Source organism: Bos indicus, chromosome 13, assembly GCF_029378745.1.
Source record: "Bos indicus isolate NIAB-ARS_2022 breed Sahiwal x Tharparkar chromosome 13, NIAB-ARS_B.indTharparkar_mat_pri_1.0, whole genome shotgun sequence".
NCBI classification, from domain to species: domain Eukaryota; kingdom Metazoa; phylum Chordata; class Mammalia; order Artiodactyla; family Bovidae; genus Bos; species Bos indicus.
Genome location: NC_091772.1, coordinates 21,108,703 through 21,125,210, shown reverse-complemented (window position 1 = coordinate 21,125,210; position 16,508 = coordinate 21,108,703). Strand labels below are relative to the sequence as shown.

General features: G+C 38.1%; 1 protein-coding gene across 1 annotated transcript in view; it reads right to left on the bottom strand.

Annotated features, from left to right (window-relative positions):
- Positions 1-16,508, bottom strand: part of MALRD1 (MAM and LDL receptor class A domain containing 1) — a 553,710-nt gene that overhangs the window by 135,394 nt on the left and 401,808 nt on the right. The gene's annotated exons all lie outside the window — the stretch shown is intronic.

The window sequence follows — 16,508 nt, the reverse complement described above, 5'->3', positions numbered from 1 at the left end:
GACATCCAGGTTGTCAATGAAAGAACGGAGTCTGGCAATGTGACAACCCAATAACAATACTTCTATATGTGTAAAAGCATGGTTGCCTATGGATGTTATATTTCTTTGGTGAATCAGACCTTGTTTAGTTCTGTCATACTGATTTCTGTGTACCAACTTAGATATGGCTCCAAAGTTCAACTATTTCAAGTCTCTAAAAAGCTGGAGGAGGCGTGCAACCAGAATTTTTTACCACTTAAAAAACAACAACAACAAAAAAAACCAAAAAACCATGGAACAACAGACTGGTTCCAAACCGGGAAAGGAATACTTCAAGGTTGTATATTGTCACCCTGCTTATTTAACTTATATGCAGAGTACATCATGAGAAATGCTGGACTGTATGAAGCACAACCTGGAATCAAGATTGCTGGGAGAAATATCAATAACCACAGATACGCAGATGATACCATCCTTATGGCAGAAAACAAGGAAGAACTAAAGAGCCTCTTGATGAAAGTGAAAGAGGAAAGTGAAAAGTTGGCTTAACACTCAACATTCAGAAAATTAAGATCATGGCATCTGGTCCCATCACTTCATGGCAAATAGATGGGGGAAACAATGGAAAAAGTGACAGACTTTATTTTGGTGGCCCCCAAATCACTGCAGATGGTGACTGCAGCCATGAAATTAAAAGATGCTTGCTCCTTGGAAGAATTATGACCAACCTATGCTATGCTAAGTCACTTCAGTCGTGTCTGACTCTGTATGACCCCATAGACGGTAGCCTACCAGGCTCCCCCGTCCCTGGGATTCTCCAGGCAAGAACACTGGAGTGGGTTGCCATTTCTTTCTCCAACGCATGGAAGTGAAAAGTGAAAGTGAAGTCGCTCAGTCTGACTCTTAGCGACCCCATGGACTGCAACCTACCAGGCTCCTCTGTCCATGGGATTTTCCAGGCAAGAGTACTGGAGTGGGGTGCCATTGCCTTCTCTGACCTACCTAGATAGCATATTAAAAAGCAGAGATGTTACTTTGCCAACAAAGGTCTGTCTAGTCAAAGCTGGTTTTTCCAGTTTTGGAAAACTACTGGTTTTTCCAGTAGTCATATATGGATGTGAGAGTTGGACTATAAAGAAAGCTGAGCGCTGAAGAATCGATGCTGTTGATCTGTGGTGTTGGAGAAGACTCTTGAGAGTCCCTTGGACTGCAAGGAGATCCAACCAGTCCATCCTAAAGGAAATCAGTCCTGAACATTTATTGGACAGACTGATGTTGAAGCTGAAACTGCAATACTTCGGCCACCTGATGTGAATAACTGACTCATTGGAAAAGACCTTGATGCTGGGAATGATTGAAGGTGGGAAGAAAAGGGGACAACAGAGGATGAGATGGTTGGATGGCATCACCGACTTGATGGGCATAAGTTTGAGTAAGCTCTGGGAGTTGGTGATGGACAGGGAAGTCTGGTGTGCTGCAGTCCACAGAGTCACAAACAGTCAGACCCAACTGAGCAACTGAACTGAACCTAACTACAACATTAACTTCACATTCTTTGAAAGAGACAGACTATTTAGGAGTAATCAGAATCAAAGTGCCTCTTAACAGCAGAATGACCTATGTAGCATTCAATGTTAGCCTGATACCTCTAAGTTTTTTTTGTTTTTTTTTTTAATCCCAATTAGTAATATAACTGTACAGACTACCTTCAAAACGCCTTCAAAGGATCTTCCCTCAAAAGGAAGGAAATTTTAGACTGTAAAACTACAAACAGGAAAAAAAAAATGGAATTATTATTTGATTTACTCTTTTAGTGTATTCTGAAGAATTGTAAATATTTGGAAAAATGATTTCTGGTTCTGATGGCTAACTGAAAACATATGTTTATCTATACACCTCAAAAATGTTTCCATCCACAGAAACACTGGAAAATTAGGAGCACATCTACCAATGTACAAAAATGGTAAATTCTTTCTGGAAGTTTTAAATTAAATGAAAACTGTTGGTTGAAATTACATAAACCAAAAAAAAAAAAAAAAAAAGAAGAAGAAAGAAAGAAAGAAAAGAAATTACATAAACCAAACTAAGGAATTTGCAAACATCCACAGGTGAAAAAAACCCACAAAATTGACTGTTCCTAGCAGAATTCTGGAATAACTGTAAGAGATGGACAGCATAGAGAAGAATCTATACATGTGTCACCAGCTTATAATTAATCAAAGAATTCCATGAAAAGCCCGGTCAGTCATTTTGTTAGGAGTTATTGATGCAGGCTTGCATACCTAAAACACAGAGGTTGGGTATATACTACTGGAGAAAGTATTTTGTTATGGTGGCCATGAGCAGAGCAAACTAATGAACACATTAAACAAAAATAATTCAATATAGTGGACTGCACAGGGATTAAGACTGAGGGTAGGAGGAGAAGGGGGCCACAGAGGATAAGACGGTTGGGAGGATTATCAACTCAATGGACATCAAGCAAACTCTGAGAGATAGTGAGACAGGGAAACCTGGTATGCTGCAGTCCATGGGGTCGCAAAGTCAGACATGACTGAGTGACTGAACAACAATAGGGATTAATAAAGAGTAGTGAGCAAAGACCATGCTCTTTGATAATTATCATTGATAATTATATACTGATGATATCAAAGGAATTTTAAAGAATACAATTGCCAGGAAAGTAGATGACGTTTACAATATGCACCTAACTTTAGTAAGTCATAGAGCTGTTTGAGAGGGTTAGTTTAGGTCAATAAAATTTTGCCAAAGGTCCTTTTTTTTTTTATTTGCGGGATAGGTAGTTTAAAGTATGCAATTAATTTTCAACAAAAATGGATAAATATTTTATAGAGATTTACTAAAAAATAAGTGTCCACTTTACAGAAAAAAATATAGCAATTAGAATGTAGAAACACAGGAAATAAGAAGAAGTAAAGGAAGTACAATCAATCTAAATGAAGACAGAGCTAACACGGTAAATAATGAAACAAACAAACAGACAAATAGAAAACGTACACAAAAAATGGTTTGTATAGATGCGAAAGAACGGCACTGATTTATCACATCTTAGATTACAGAAAAAAAAATCCAGCCATAAGCTGTTTATAACTGATGTTCAGTTCAGTTCAGTTCAGTCACTCAGCCGTGTCCGACTCTTCGTGACCCCATGAATCGCAGCACGCCAGGCCTCCCTGCCCATCACCAACTCCCGAAGTTCACTCAGACTCACGTCCATCGAGTCAGTGATGCCATCCAGCCATCTCATCCTCTGTCGTCCCCTTCTCCTCCTGCCCCCAATCCCTCCCAGCATCAGAGTCTTTTCCAATGAGTAAATTCTTCGCATGAGGTGGACAAAGTACTGGAGTTTCAGCTTCAGCATCATTCCTTCCAAAGAAATCCCAGGGCTGATCTCCTTCAGAATGGACTGGTTGGATCTCCTTGCAGTCCAAGGGACTCTCAAGAGTCTTCTCCAATACCACAGATCAAAAGCATCAATTCTTCAGCGCTCAGCCTTCTTCATAGTCCAACTTTCACATCCATACATGACCACAGGAAAAACCATAGCTTTGACTAGATGGACCTTTGTTGGCAAAATAATGTCTCTGCTTTTGAATATGCTATCTAGGTTGGTCATAACTTTCCTTCCAAGGAGTAAGCATCTTTTAATTTCATGGCTGCAGTCACCACCTGCAGTGATTTTGGAGCCCCAAAAAATAAAGTCTGACACTGTTTCCCCATCTATTTCTCATGAAGTGATGGGACTGGATGCCATGATCTTCGTTTTCTGAATGTTGAGCTTTAAGCCAACTTTTTCACTCTCCACTTTCACTTTCATCAAGAGGCTTTTGAGTTCCTCTTCACTTTCTGCCATAAGGGTGGTGTCATCTGCATATCTGAGGTTACTGATATTTCTCCCGGCAGTCTTGATTCCAGCTTGTGCTTCTTCCAGTCCAACGTTTCTCATGATGTACTCTGCATATAAGTTAAATAAGCAGGGTGACAATATACAGCCTTGCTGGACTCCTTTTCCTATTTGGAACCAGTCTGTTGTTCCATGTCCAGTTCTAACTGTTGCTTCCTGACCTGCATATAGATTTCTTAAGAGGCAGGTCAGGTGGTCTGGTATTCCCATCTCTTTCAGAATTTTCCAGTTTATTGTGATCCACACAGTCAAAGGCTTTGGCATAGTCAATAAAGCAGACATAGATGTTTTCCTGGAACTCTCTTGCTTTTTCCATGATCCAGAGGATGTTGGCAATTTGATCTCTGGTTCCTCTGTCTTTTCTAAAACCAGCTTGAACATCAGGAAGTTCATGGTTCACATATTGCTGAAGCCTGGCTTGGAGAATTTTGAGCATTACTTTACTGGCATGTGAGATGAGTGCAATTGTGCGGTAGTTTGAGCATTCTTTGGCATTGCCTTTCTTTGGGATTGGAATGAAAACTGACCTTTTCCAGTCCTATGGCCACTGCTGAGTTTTCCAAATTTGCTGGCATATTGAGTGCAGCACTTTCACAGCATCATCTTTCAGGATTTGAAATAGCTCAACTGGAATTCCATCACGTCCACTAGCTTTGTTCGTAGGGATGCTTTCTAAGGCCCACTTACTTCACATTCCAGGATGTCTGGCTCTAGATGAGTTGCTCAGTTGTGTCCAACTCTTTGTGATCCCATGGACTGTAGCACGCCAGGCTTCCCTGTCTGTCTCAAACTCTCAGAGCTTGCTCAAACTCATGTCCATTGAGTCAGTGATGCCATCCAACCATCTCATCCTTTGTCATCCCTTTCTCCTCCTGCCTTGTAGCTTTCCCAGCATCAGGGTCTTTTCAAATGAGTCAGTTCTTCACATTGGTGACCAAAGTATTGGAGTTGCAGCTTCAGCATCAGTCCTTCCAAAGAATATTCAGGACTGATTTCCTTTAGGATGGACTGGTTGGATCTCCTTGCAGTCCAAGGGACTCTCAAGAGTCTTCTCCAACACCACAGTTTAAAAGCATCAATTCTTCAGCACTCAACTTTCTTTACAGTCCAACTCTCACATCCATACATGACTACTAGAAAAACCATAGCTTTGATTAGATGGACTTTTGTTGGCAAAGTATTGTCTCTGATTTTTAATATGTTGTCTAGGTTTGTCAAAGCTTTTCTTCCAAGGAGCAATTGTCTTTTAATTTCATGGCTGCAGTCACCATCTGCAGTGATTTTGGAGCACCCCCAAAATAAAGTCTCTCACTGTTTCCATTGTTGGGATGAATAAGATGTTAAAGTATTTATTTTTAAAGTGGTAAGGATGTCTGTATTATAAACAAACAAAATAAGATTTCAGGTAAGTATAAAGGGGGGATATTTAAAATTGATAAACATTATAATTCCTCTCACACATATAACTGTCTTGAATCTTCATGCATTCCACCACATGGCTTTGAAATATAGAAGCTGAGACCAATAAAAACAGAAAACCAAATTGAGACTTTATACTGGAGGAAAAATGTCTTTTTCCTAAATTGTCAAATTAAGTCAATAACAGTGAGTAAGGTTGTAGAGGATCATGATTTATCTCTGTGTTTCTATCATCTCTGTGTATCTATCTATCTTTGTTTCAACTAAGAAGCAATCATTTTCTTACACATCCATAGAAAATTTACAAAGGTATACATAAACTTAACAATGATAACGAAAGCATGTCTAATCAACAAAGAGAGGGCATAGTATTGAATCAACAGTCTTGGAATAACCAGCTTCGTATCTGGAAAGAAAATCATGAGTTTCTAACTTCTCACCACATATACACAAAATCAATTATGACTACATTAATCAGTTAGGTCTGAAAATCAAAATTATGTGATAACAAACAAGTGAGAATATTTTGCTATTTATGACAGGAAAAGGCTTCCTAAACAAAGCATTAAAGCCAAAATCTATCAGGAAAATAGACTGATGGATTTCACAAAATAAAAATGGGGAAAAAAAGTTGCTTTAACTATGAATATATTAAGTGTTTTTCTCTTTTTAAGAAGTAATATTCAGCTTGGGACCCAGACTTTAAAGCAGAGCTGACTTTTGGTTTTTTCTCAAGGTGACTTTGCACCTAGCTTGCTTTTAGGCAGGTGTAAGAAATATCTTCTTTTGCAAATTCCCATGTCTCTATCCTAAAACTGTGACTTGATTTTAATTTTTAGCAGCATAACTCTTCAACTTGAGGTCACTTTTCTTTTCCTGCTTTTATTATATTCTAAAGGGAAAGTCTAATTTGAAGGTCATATTCGATTAGCTCCTTCTCCTGAGTGTCAACCTTTGCATTTCACAGAGTGCCTTCTCAGCCTGCTAATTTATACTTTAATAGAAACTAACAGCAAGGTTTTTCCCATTCTGAGATTTATTTTCCTATTATATACAATAAAAGATAACAGCACGTGTCAGCACTGTTTCCTCTGTCTGCACTATTGAAGTATCTCTGCCATCAAGGTCTGTGCACCCACCTTTGCTAAGCTGTTAACATAAGCCCATGATTCTCACTACACAACACGCTGGATGAAACATTCTGTTGGACACATTCTCCTAGGGACACACTCCCCATCACAGCATCCTCAGTGTTACACGAACTGCTCAGCAAAATGCCTGGCACACCAGGTACAACCTTACCTTTCTCGTCTTCTATTCAGTAAGACCTGTCAGAAGAAATATAGGACACTGATACAGGGAGAATCTTGAAGCTATACTCAAAAAGGGAAGAAATCACTGAAAAATACTTGGGTTCATTTTAACTACTGTTCTTGCGTATTACCTGTGTCCCATTTTACAAATGACTGACACACCAGCATGCGTACACGTTGAGAATTATTGCCTTAGTACATGACTGACTATGTTTTTGCTAAAATAGTATGAAATGCTCAAATGGAGGGTATTTTCTAGAGTTTGATAAGTTTGTTTAGAGGGCAGAAATTTGCTAAGTCTGCTCATTTACACAGACTTCCTACTTTTTATGCCTGGGGATATTTGCGTGTATCGTTGTTTCCTCTGTTAAAGATTCTCTGAGGTTATTCTCAAAAGCTGTCATTGATAAGCAGTGTACCACCACTTGTAGATATAAGGACTATGAGGTTCAGCATGTAACAGGAATGAGAGCAAACTTATTAGCCTGGGACAGTTAAAATGTGTTTAATGAATAAAATTATAGACCAAATACTGATAATGCCTCTCAACAACTTTTGTAATAACATATCATAAAAAAGCACTTTAAAATTAAGCATTAATAATAAACAAAAGGACTAAGCAGAAAATCAGATGTGTAAATTGCCTTAAGCATGTGCCATACAAACTATAACCTATTTAATTTTGAATGCACAGTTCTATAAATATAAGTATATATTAAACTTTTTTGAATATATTTTTTCCTTCCTGACACTTAACATTTTTATCATTTATACTTTTACTCAACATATCACTGGAAGAATTTCTATAGCACTAGTGATAATTAAGAAATAGGCCAGGTCCTTGCCTCTGTGGTAACATCACATGGTAAAAATCAGAGACTTGGGGCAAGTCATTAATTCAGGTTATCAGTTTGTAAATTACGACTTCATTGAACTAAGTGGTAATCTAGTGTCCTGATTTGTGTGAATATAATCTAAAATGGGCTTCCCTGGTGGCTAAGATGGTATAGTGTCTGCCTGCAATGCTGGAGACCCGAGTTCAATCCCTGAGTTGGGAAGATCCCCTGGAGAAGGAAATGGCAGCCCACTCCAGTACTCTTGCCTGGAAAATCCCATGGACAGAGGAGCCTGGTTGGCTACCATTCATAGGGGTTGCAAAGAGTCAGACATGACTGAGTGACCTTACTTACTTACCTAAGTCTAAAATGCATTTTCCTTTATTACTAGGAACTGTTTACATACAATATTTTATTAATTCATAATTCAATTATCTATGATATTATTATACGTGGTGATAAGGGTAGTTGCCAATCTGTGTATCAGATGTCCTTTCTAGAATACCTCAAAATACCTGGCCCTCAATGATTTATTGTGCTCTGCATCACCCCTAGAGGGCCTAAGGTCATTTTGCATTTAAGAAACAAGCCTCAATTGAAGTCAGTCTTTTCTCTTTTTTGGCCACATGGCTTGAAAAATCTTAGTTCCCTTACCAGGGATTGAACCCAGGCCCTTGACAGTGAGAGCACAAAGTCCTATCCACTGGACTTCCAGGAAATTTCCTAAATGTCTTATTCTGAAGTTTGGAAGTCTAGAAGCAACACAGGGAATATAAAGAATTTCCTCTTGCATTGTTTGAGAGATGGGGGCCCTTGAAAGGGCCAGTTCTTCTAATAGGACAGATATAGATCAGATAACAAACCCAAGAGGACTCTGAAACTGACCAGAAAGGGCTTTGAAAAGTTTGACAAAAAGGATGTAGTCTTGGTGGCTCTTGTCCTTGAACAGCTCATTCAAAAGTTAACCTTCAAAAGCAGCAGAACAAAAGGATTAAATGTTATGTCACAGGGGCAATTATAGAAAAAAGGAATACTGATGGCACCCCTATCCAACACCAAACACACACTATACACTGAGGGTGCCATGTTCCAGTTCAGTTCAGTTCAGTCACTCAGTCTTGTCGGACTTTTTGCGACCCCATGAATTGCAGCACACCAGGCTTCCCTGTCCATCACCAACTCCCGGTGTTCACTCAAACTCATGTCCATTGAGTCGGTGATGCCATCCAGCCATCTTATCCTCTGTCGTTCCCTTCTCCTCCTGCCCCCAATCCCTCCCAGCATCAAAGTCTTTCTCAGTGAGTCAACTCTTCGCATGAGGTGGCCAAAGTACTGGAGTTTCAGCTTTAGCATCATTCCTTCCAAAGAACACCCAGGACTGATCTCCTTCAGAAGGGACTGGTTGTATCTCCTTGCAGTCCAAGGGACTCAAGAGTCTTCTCCAACACCACAGCTCAAAAGCATCAATTCTTCAGTGCTCAGCTTTCTTCACAATCCAACTCTCGCATCCATACATGACCACTGGAAAAACCATACCCTTGACTAAACGGACCTTTGTCAGCAAAGTAATATCTCTGCTGTTCAATATGCTGTCTAGGTTGGTCATAACTTTTCTTCCAAGGAGTAAGTGTCTTTTAACTTCATGGCTGCAGTTACCATCTGCAGTGATTTTGGAGCCCCCCAAAATAAAATCTGACACTGTTTCCACTGTCCCATCTATTTCCCTTGAAGTGATGGGCCATGTTTAGGAGGATGATTTAAATAACTGTTACACCAATTTTTTTTGTTTTGTTTTGTTTTGTTTTCTGTTACATTGGTTGTTGTTGTTCAGTTGTTAAGTCATGCCCAACTCTTTGTGACCCCATGAACTGTGGTACACCAGGCTTCCTTGTCCTCTACTATTTTCTGGACTTTGCTTAAACTTATGCCCATTGAGTCAGTGATGCCATCCAATGCCATCATCCTCTAACTCTCCCTTCTCCTCTTGCCCTCAATTTTTCCCAGCATCAGATCTTTGCCAATGAGTTGGCTAGCTCTTCACATCAGGTAGCCAAAGTACTGGAACTTCCGTTTCTGCATCAGTCCTTCCAATGAATATTCAGGGTTGATTTCCTTTAGTATAGACTGGTTTGACCTCTTTGCTATCCAAGGGACTCTCAGGAGTCTTCTCCAACACCATAGTTCGAAAGCATCAATTCTTTGGTGCTCAGCCTTCTTTATGGTCCAACTCTCACATTTGTACATGACTACTGGGAAAACCATAGCTTTAACTATACGACCTTTTATAGCAAAATGACGTCTTTACTTTTTAATATACTTTCTAGGTTGGTCATAGTTTTTCTTCGAAGGAACAAGTATCTTTTAATTTCATGGCTGCAGTCACCATCCGCAGTGATTTTAGAGCCCAAGAAAATAAAATTTGTCACTGTTTCACTTTTTCCCCATCTATTTGCCATGAAGTGATGGGATCAGATGCCATGATGTTCATCTTTAGAATGCTGAGTTTTAAGCCAGCTTTTTCACACTCCTCTTTTACCTCTGTCAAATTACACTAGTAATTCAAATCAAATTTATATCGAAAACCACAAGATGCAGAATATAAAACAAGCAAAGTATCTTTTAAAGACCAGATTTCAATAATTATTGCAGAGAATAAAACATGATTTTGAGCAATAAAGTATGGAAAATAAAATATGCCATAAAAACCCATCTAGTTTGGGGAGGCAGTAAAGCATATTAATTAAAAGCATAGGCTGGAGCCAGTGGGTGTGGGAACATCATGGCCTGCCATCTCTTAAATAGTACTGTGACCTTGAACAAATTCCTGAAGCTTTTTCTATCTCATTTTACTCAACTGTTAAAGTGTATAGATAATGTCATTATGTTCCTCACTGGATGGTTGAGGATTCAGTTCAGTTCAGTTCAGTTCAGTCGCTTAGTTGTGTCCGACTCCTTGAGACCCCATGATTTGCAGCACAGCCAGGCCTCCCTGTCCATCACCAACTCCCAGAGTTCCCTCAAACTCATATCCATCAAGTTGGTGATGCCATCCAGCCATCTCATCCTCTGTTGTTCCCTTATCCTCCTGCCCCCAATCCCTCCTGGCATCAGGATCTTTTCCAATGAGTCAGTTCTTCACATCAGATGGCCAAAATATTGGAGTTTCAGCTTCAGCATCAGTCCTTCCAATGAACACCCAGGACTGATCACATTTAGGATGGACTGGTTGGATCTCCTTGCAGTCCAAGGGACTCTCAAGAGTCTTCTCCAACACCACAGTTCAAAAGCATCAATTCTTCAGTGCTCATCCTTCTTCACAGTCCAACTCTCACATCCATACATGACCACTGGAAAAACCATAGCCTTGACTAGACAGACCTTTGTTGGCAAGGTAATGTCTCTGCTTTTTAATATGCTATCTAGGTTGGTCATAACTTTTCTTCCAAGGAGTAAGCATCTTTTATGGCTCCAATCACCATCTGCATTGATTTTGGAGCTCCCCAAAATAAAGTCTGACACTGTTTCCACTGTTTCCCCATCTATTTCCCATGAAGTGATGGGACCGGATGCCATGATCTTTGTTTTCTGAATGTTGAGCTTTAAGCCAACTTTTTCACTCTCCTCTTTCACTTTCATCAAGAGGCTTTTGAGTTCCTCTTCATTTTCTGCCACAAGAGTGGTATCATCTGCATATCTGAGGTGATTGATATTTCTCTCAACAATCTTAATTCCAGCTTGTGCTTCTTCCAGCCCAGCATTTCTCACGATGTACTCTGCATATATGTTAAATAAGCAGGGTGACAATATACAGCCTTGCTGGACTCCTTTTCCTATTTGGAACCAGTCTGTTGTTCCATGTCCAGTTCTAACTGTTGCTTCCTCACCTGCATATAGGTTTCTTAAGAGGCAGGTCAGGTGGTCTGGTAGATTAGATCAATGTAAAGGACTTCAGTGTATAGCATATAGTAACCATCTTACATTATTCTCATTTTTTTCCCACTGCTCTTACTACTTTTCTAAATATCACATTAAAACAAAACAAAGCAAAATTTACAAGCATAAGGCCATGGCAATAATGGCTTCCTGAATAGAAGATTTACATGTTGAATTCCATATGTTTTGCAGAAATCATTTAGCTCTAAAACTCAACTTTATTTTGGTTAAGATTTTTTTTTTGATGTGGACAATTTTTAAAGTTTTTTTTTTTTTTTTTATCAAATTCAGTACAATATTGCTTCTGTTGTTTATGTTTTTTTAGTTACTTGGTGATAAGGGATGTGAAATCTTAGCTCCTCAACCAGGAATTGAACCCATACCCCTGGAAGGTGAAGTTTCACCTTAACCACTGGACCGCCTAAAACTCAACTTTAAAATAAAAACTCACTTCAACCTCATAGGCTAACTGTAAGCTTCTGGGAAGCCCCTTTAGATATATTAACTCATGTGTTATTACTGAAAGAAGTTTTAGGATATAGTTCATTTTTCTCCCTTGAACAAAGAAAAGCTTCTATAAATTACAAAGAGCATTTTTAATTACAAAAGTTCATTTCCTTTTTGTGTCTTTAAAAAATGAGTCTAGAGGAATAAAGGGCTATTAGTTATTTGTAGGGAAATTCTCTTGTCTTGTGCCAAACTTTACCTGTTTTCATAGACATTAAATAATTCACCTGAGCTAGCATTAAATAGTAGGACAAGTCAGAAGCTAGGAGCTGAACTACTGAAACTAAATAATCACATAGGAAATTAATTGGGTTTCACTTAGGGCTTTTTTGGCAATATGTATCAGAAAACGACCAGCACCATTTTAAAGAGTGCTTTTAATTTTATATGTAGGTAGGTAATTGAAAGAAAGAAACTGACCTAGAAAATAAAGTATGTATTAGCATTGGTCCATAAATCATGAGCCTGTGAATCAGAGGATACCGAAGCCTGAATAGACATCTTATTATTCTGAATATTATTCATTCACTATCCTGAATATTACGTATTTAGTATCAGGCTTTCTAGTTTCTATAAAACATTTCTTTCATCATGCAGCCTTCTACTTTGCAGGATGGATAGATGTGAATTATTTGGCTTTTTATCCTAAAAAAGTAATAGGGACATCATAATTGAATTTCACCTTGATCTCATCAACTGTATAACATTTTGATTGAGCTAACTTTATATGATGCCCTTCACTAATATACTAATAAAATTAAAGTGTGTTTTATTTAGAACATAATCTTAATATGCCAATGAAGAGCTCAGGCTTGTTCATTATTTGTAGCAATTGTTTTCCAGTTTATTCTTACACTCCACTTTAAATCAAGCTGGGGACCCCTGGAAATCATGTAACTTGCCTTCCTGTTTCACGTCCATTTCTGATTTCCTCCTCCTACCCCCAGGTCCTGTCCCTTTTCCACACAGCATATCTTCTAAATTTTCAAAGATGATATTATTATCCCTCAGTTTAATACTCTCGGCTATGGACTGAATATATCCCCTCAGATTCATAAGTTGAAGCCCAAATTCTCAATGTTTAGATTCTGGGAGATGGGGGTCTTTGGAAGGTAATTAGCTCATGAGTGTGGGGTCCTGTGGATTAGATTAGTGTCCTTTTAAGAACAGACCCAAAAAAGATGATTTCTATCCACTGGTTGAGCACACAGTGAGAGCCAGTTATCTACAAACCAGAAAGCGGGTCCACAAGAGGAACCAAACTGGCCCATACCTTGATCTCGAACTTCTGAGCTTCCAGAGCTGTGAGAAGGAAACTTCTGTTGTTTGATCCACCCACTTCATGGTAATTTGCTATAGTAGTTCAAGCTAAGACTCTCCAATGACTTTCCATGATTCTTAGAATAAAATCTCATCTCCTTACCATCCCTGCAAGGCCCTGGTTCCAACTATCTCTGATTGTTTCTCTCTTTCTCTCGCTTACTTTGTTCCACTACAGTGGCCTTCAAATACCTTCTACTTTTGAGCTTTTCCCTTAGCTTATTTCTTCTGCCTAGAACATTCTTACTACAGTTATTCACAAGAATGGATCTTTCTAGTTTTTCAAGTCTAAATTCACACCTTGTATTTCTCAGATAGACTTTCTTACTATTCAATATAAAATAACTTTCTCAGCAGATCGTGAGTAATTATGTATTACGGGAAACAGTTTAATTTGGTCCATAGTATTACATCACAAACAGAAGTTTCATATTGGTGTTCTTTTTTTCAATTTGTTTTCTGTCTTCCTCTACTAGACAGTAAGTTTTTAAGAAGTTAATGTAAGAATGACAAATTTAAATTGGTGCTCATTCATAGTTTTTCACTGTTTTATCAGTTAATGTCTTTGAAAGATTTGTGTTTTCTTTGAGTTAGGTACCTAGACAGGGCTCAATTAGGAAACAGAAACTAATATATTTCAAATAGAGGAATTTTAACATAGGTAGTAGGTACTATGTTTATGGAAGAGATGAGAAATCACCAGGGAAATTATTTGGCAACCTATAGATTAGCATGTGCAGGAAGAAGTTTCTCCTCCAAAACCTAAAGTCAAAGGGAGGGAGTAGCGAAGTTGAGTTGCTGGAAGAAGATGGTATTTGTCAGTATCCTTGGTGGGAGTTGAACCAGGGAGGCAAGGCCTTCTGGGGGAACTGAGTCACAGATGAGATGCAGTACAAACTCAGCTAGAGAAATATAAATATACAGAAAAAGAGAAGAGACAAAGAGGAGGAAGGCTTGTCTCCTCTTCCTGCCCTGATTTTTGGCCAGTACCTTCCTTTGGTCAAACTTATTCAGGAATGCGGCAGCAAAGGAGTCTGGGAAATGTTGTTCTCTGGGATACAGAACAGAGCACAGAAAAGCAAGAGATAGATAACACTCAGCACAATTTCAGATTTGTGCTGACAAGAGACCATTCTAGCACAATCTGCTATTTGAGCTCTTTTAGGAATGCCAGGTTATTTTTAGGGCCTCATAGACACTTTAGTATGGAACTTCACTTTAGATATTTTCTTTGACATATCCTTTTTAAAGAATTTATGTTATCAATCTAAGAGATGGTTTATAATCTACCAAGTGCTCCAGAGCCACATTTGCTCTTTATTAACTCAAGAAGTGACCTGTTTATGGATATCCTTGAGCTGTGTCTTTCAACGTTTCCAAAGGTGAAGATCCTTTAGAAAGACCCTTGTATATATTTTTCTTACTAGAAAGGCATCATATGCTTAATGTAGAAAAATTATAAAATAAATAAGAGTAAAAGTAATGAAAACAATCTTTTCATCTCACGTTTAAAGATAATTACTCTTTTCATTTTAGTGTATATCCTTTGATAAATTTTTTCACATATATATATACACACACACATTTATACTTATTTACATAGATTAAGGAATAGATAGTCCCATGTTAAAATATGTGAAATTAGATATATTTTTATACATTGTATAAATGTATAATACAATGTATTATACATTCTAGAATACATATTTGTAAATTTGGTTACTTTGGTTATTAATGAATCACAAATGCTTCTCTTTATTATCATTTATTCATTTACAGAATTAACTTCTCCACAGTATTTCACTGCAAGAGTGAATGTACTATATTTCACCAATTCTTAATATTTGACATTCATGTGGCTTCAAATATTCCTTTTTATAAACAACAGTGAGATGAAGACACTTATAAATAAAACATCATGCATATCTATCTTTATTTCCTTATATTTATAGATGTGGAATGTTTTGGTAAATAATATAAAAATTATAAGGCTTTTAATTTCCAAAATGCTCTTTATAATTGCATGCTGATAGCATTGAATATCTATTTATCCGCATCATGCCTCAGTGCATATTATCATTTATTATAGTCTTAAATTTTTTTAATATTAAAAAGAAGAAGTTCCTCCTCACCATAAATTTAGATAATATTATTTTGGATACTTTAGAAAATATATACACAAAGGTGGGTTTTCAGACCCTTTGTAAGAAGCTATCTGTCCATCAGTCTTGTCAATACTGTAACTACAGATGATTCTTTCTAAGGCAACACACCAGCTGAAATACCCCTGCCAAGGAAATTTTATAAAATGTGACACTGTTATACTCAAATTAGAGATTATGAAAAAGAAAAACAGTTGCCCATGAAAGAATAACATGCAGCTGGAAAGTCTCACTTTAAAAGAGTGGAAAGAATGGGTTTCCACTTCACTGATTCGTTCACATAATATAAAAATATGGTACACTCAGGGAGTTTCTCAGACTGGGAATAACTCAAGATTAAAAGCAACAGTTGAGAAACAGACTTGCCACAGTTACTGTGATCCATCAGAGACATGAGGATACATTACAAAAACAGTTTCTCCCTGGGTTTCTGTAACAGGAATTTTCCAACAGCAAGTAACAAAGAGAACTTGACTGACTCAGGTAAAGCAGGCTCCGGGATTTAAACAGAAACAGTCTGTCTTCCTTCTTTTGGTCCCGAATTCCTCTGTGTTCTAGCTTCTTTCTCAGACAATCTCTCTCCGCATATCGGGAAAGATGGTCCCCAAGAGCCCCAGATCTAGGCTACTTTTAGCCAGTGATTTGCAACACAGAAGACAGAGAAAGCGTCTTGTAAACATCGCATCAAATCCTGGAAGTGACTATAATTGGTTCTGCTTGGGTCACCTGTGGAGACGGTAAAAAGCCATGGGGGCAGTCAAACCTACCAAGACAATCTGGTGTTGAGGAGGGCAATTTCTCTACACAACCTGGATGTCAGCCTTACTGCAATTCCCCTCCACTATTCTTTCCAGTAGACCTCTCTGAAGACAGCCGAGAGTATAAAAGCAACAGTACACTTAACGCTGCCTTCCAGTTAGAAAAAACTGTAATCACTATTTTAAGTAAGCTATCAGAAATCAAGACTTGAGATCAACATTTTCATTTCAAAGACAGTTTGGAGAAGCATGGCTAAAAACAGTGGGCTGTTTAACTAGGTAACTCAACTAGCTGACTGTCATAGTTAGGATTTAACAGGTGAATTTTGGGAGACAAAAACATTCAGCCTGTAGCA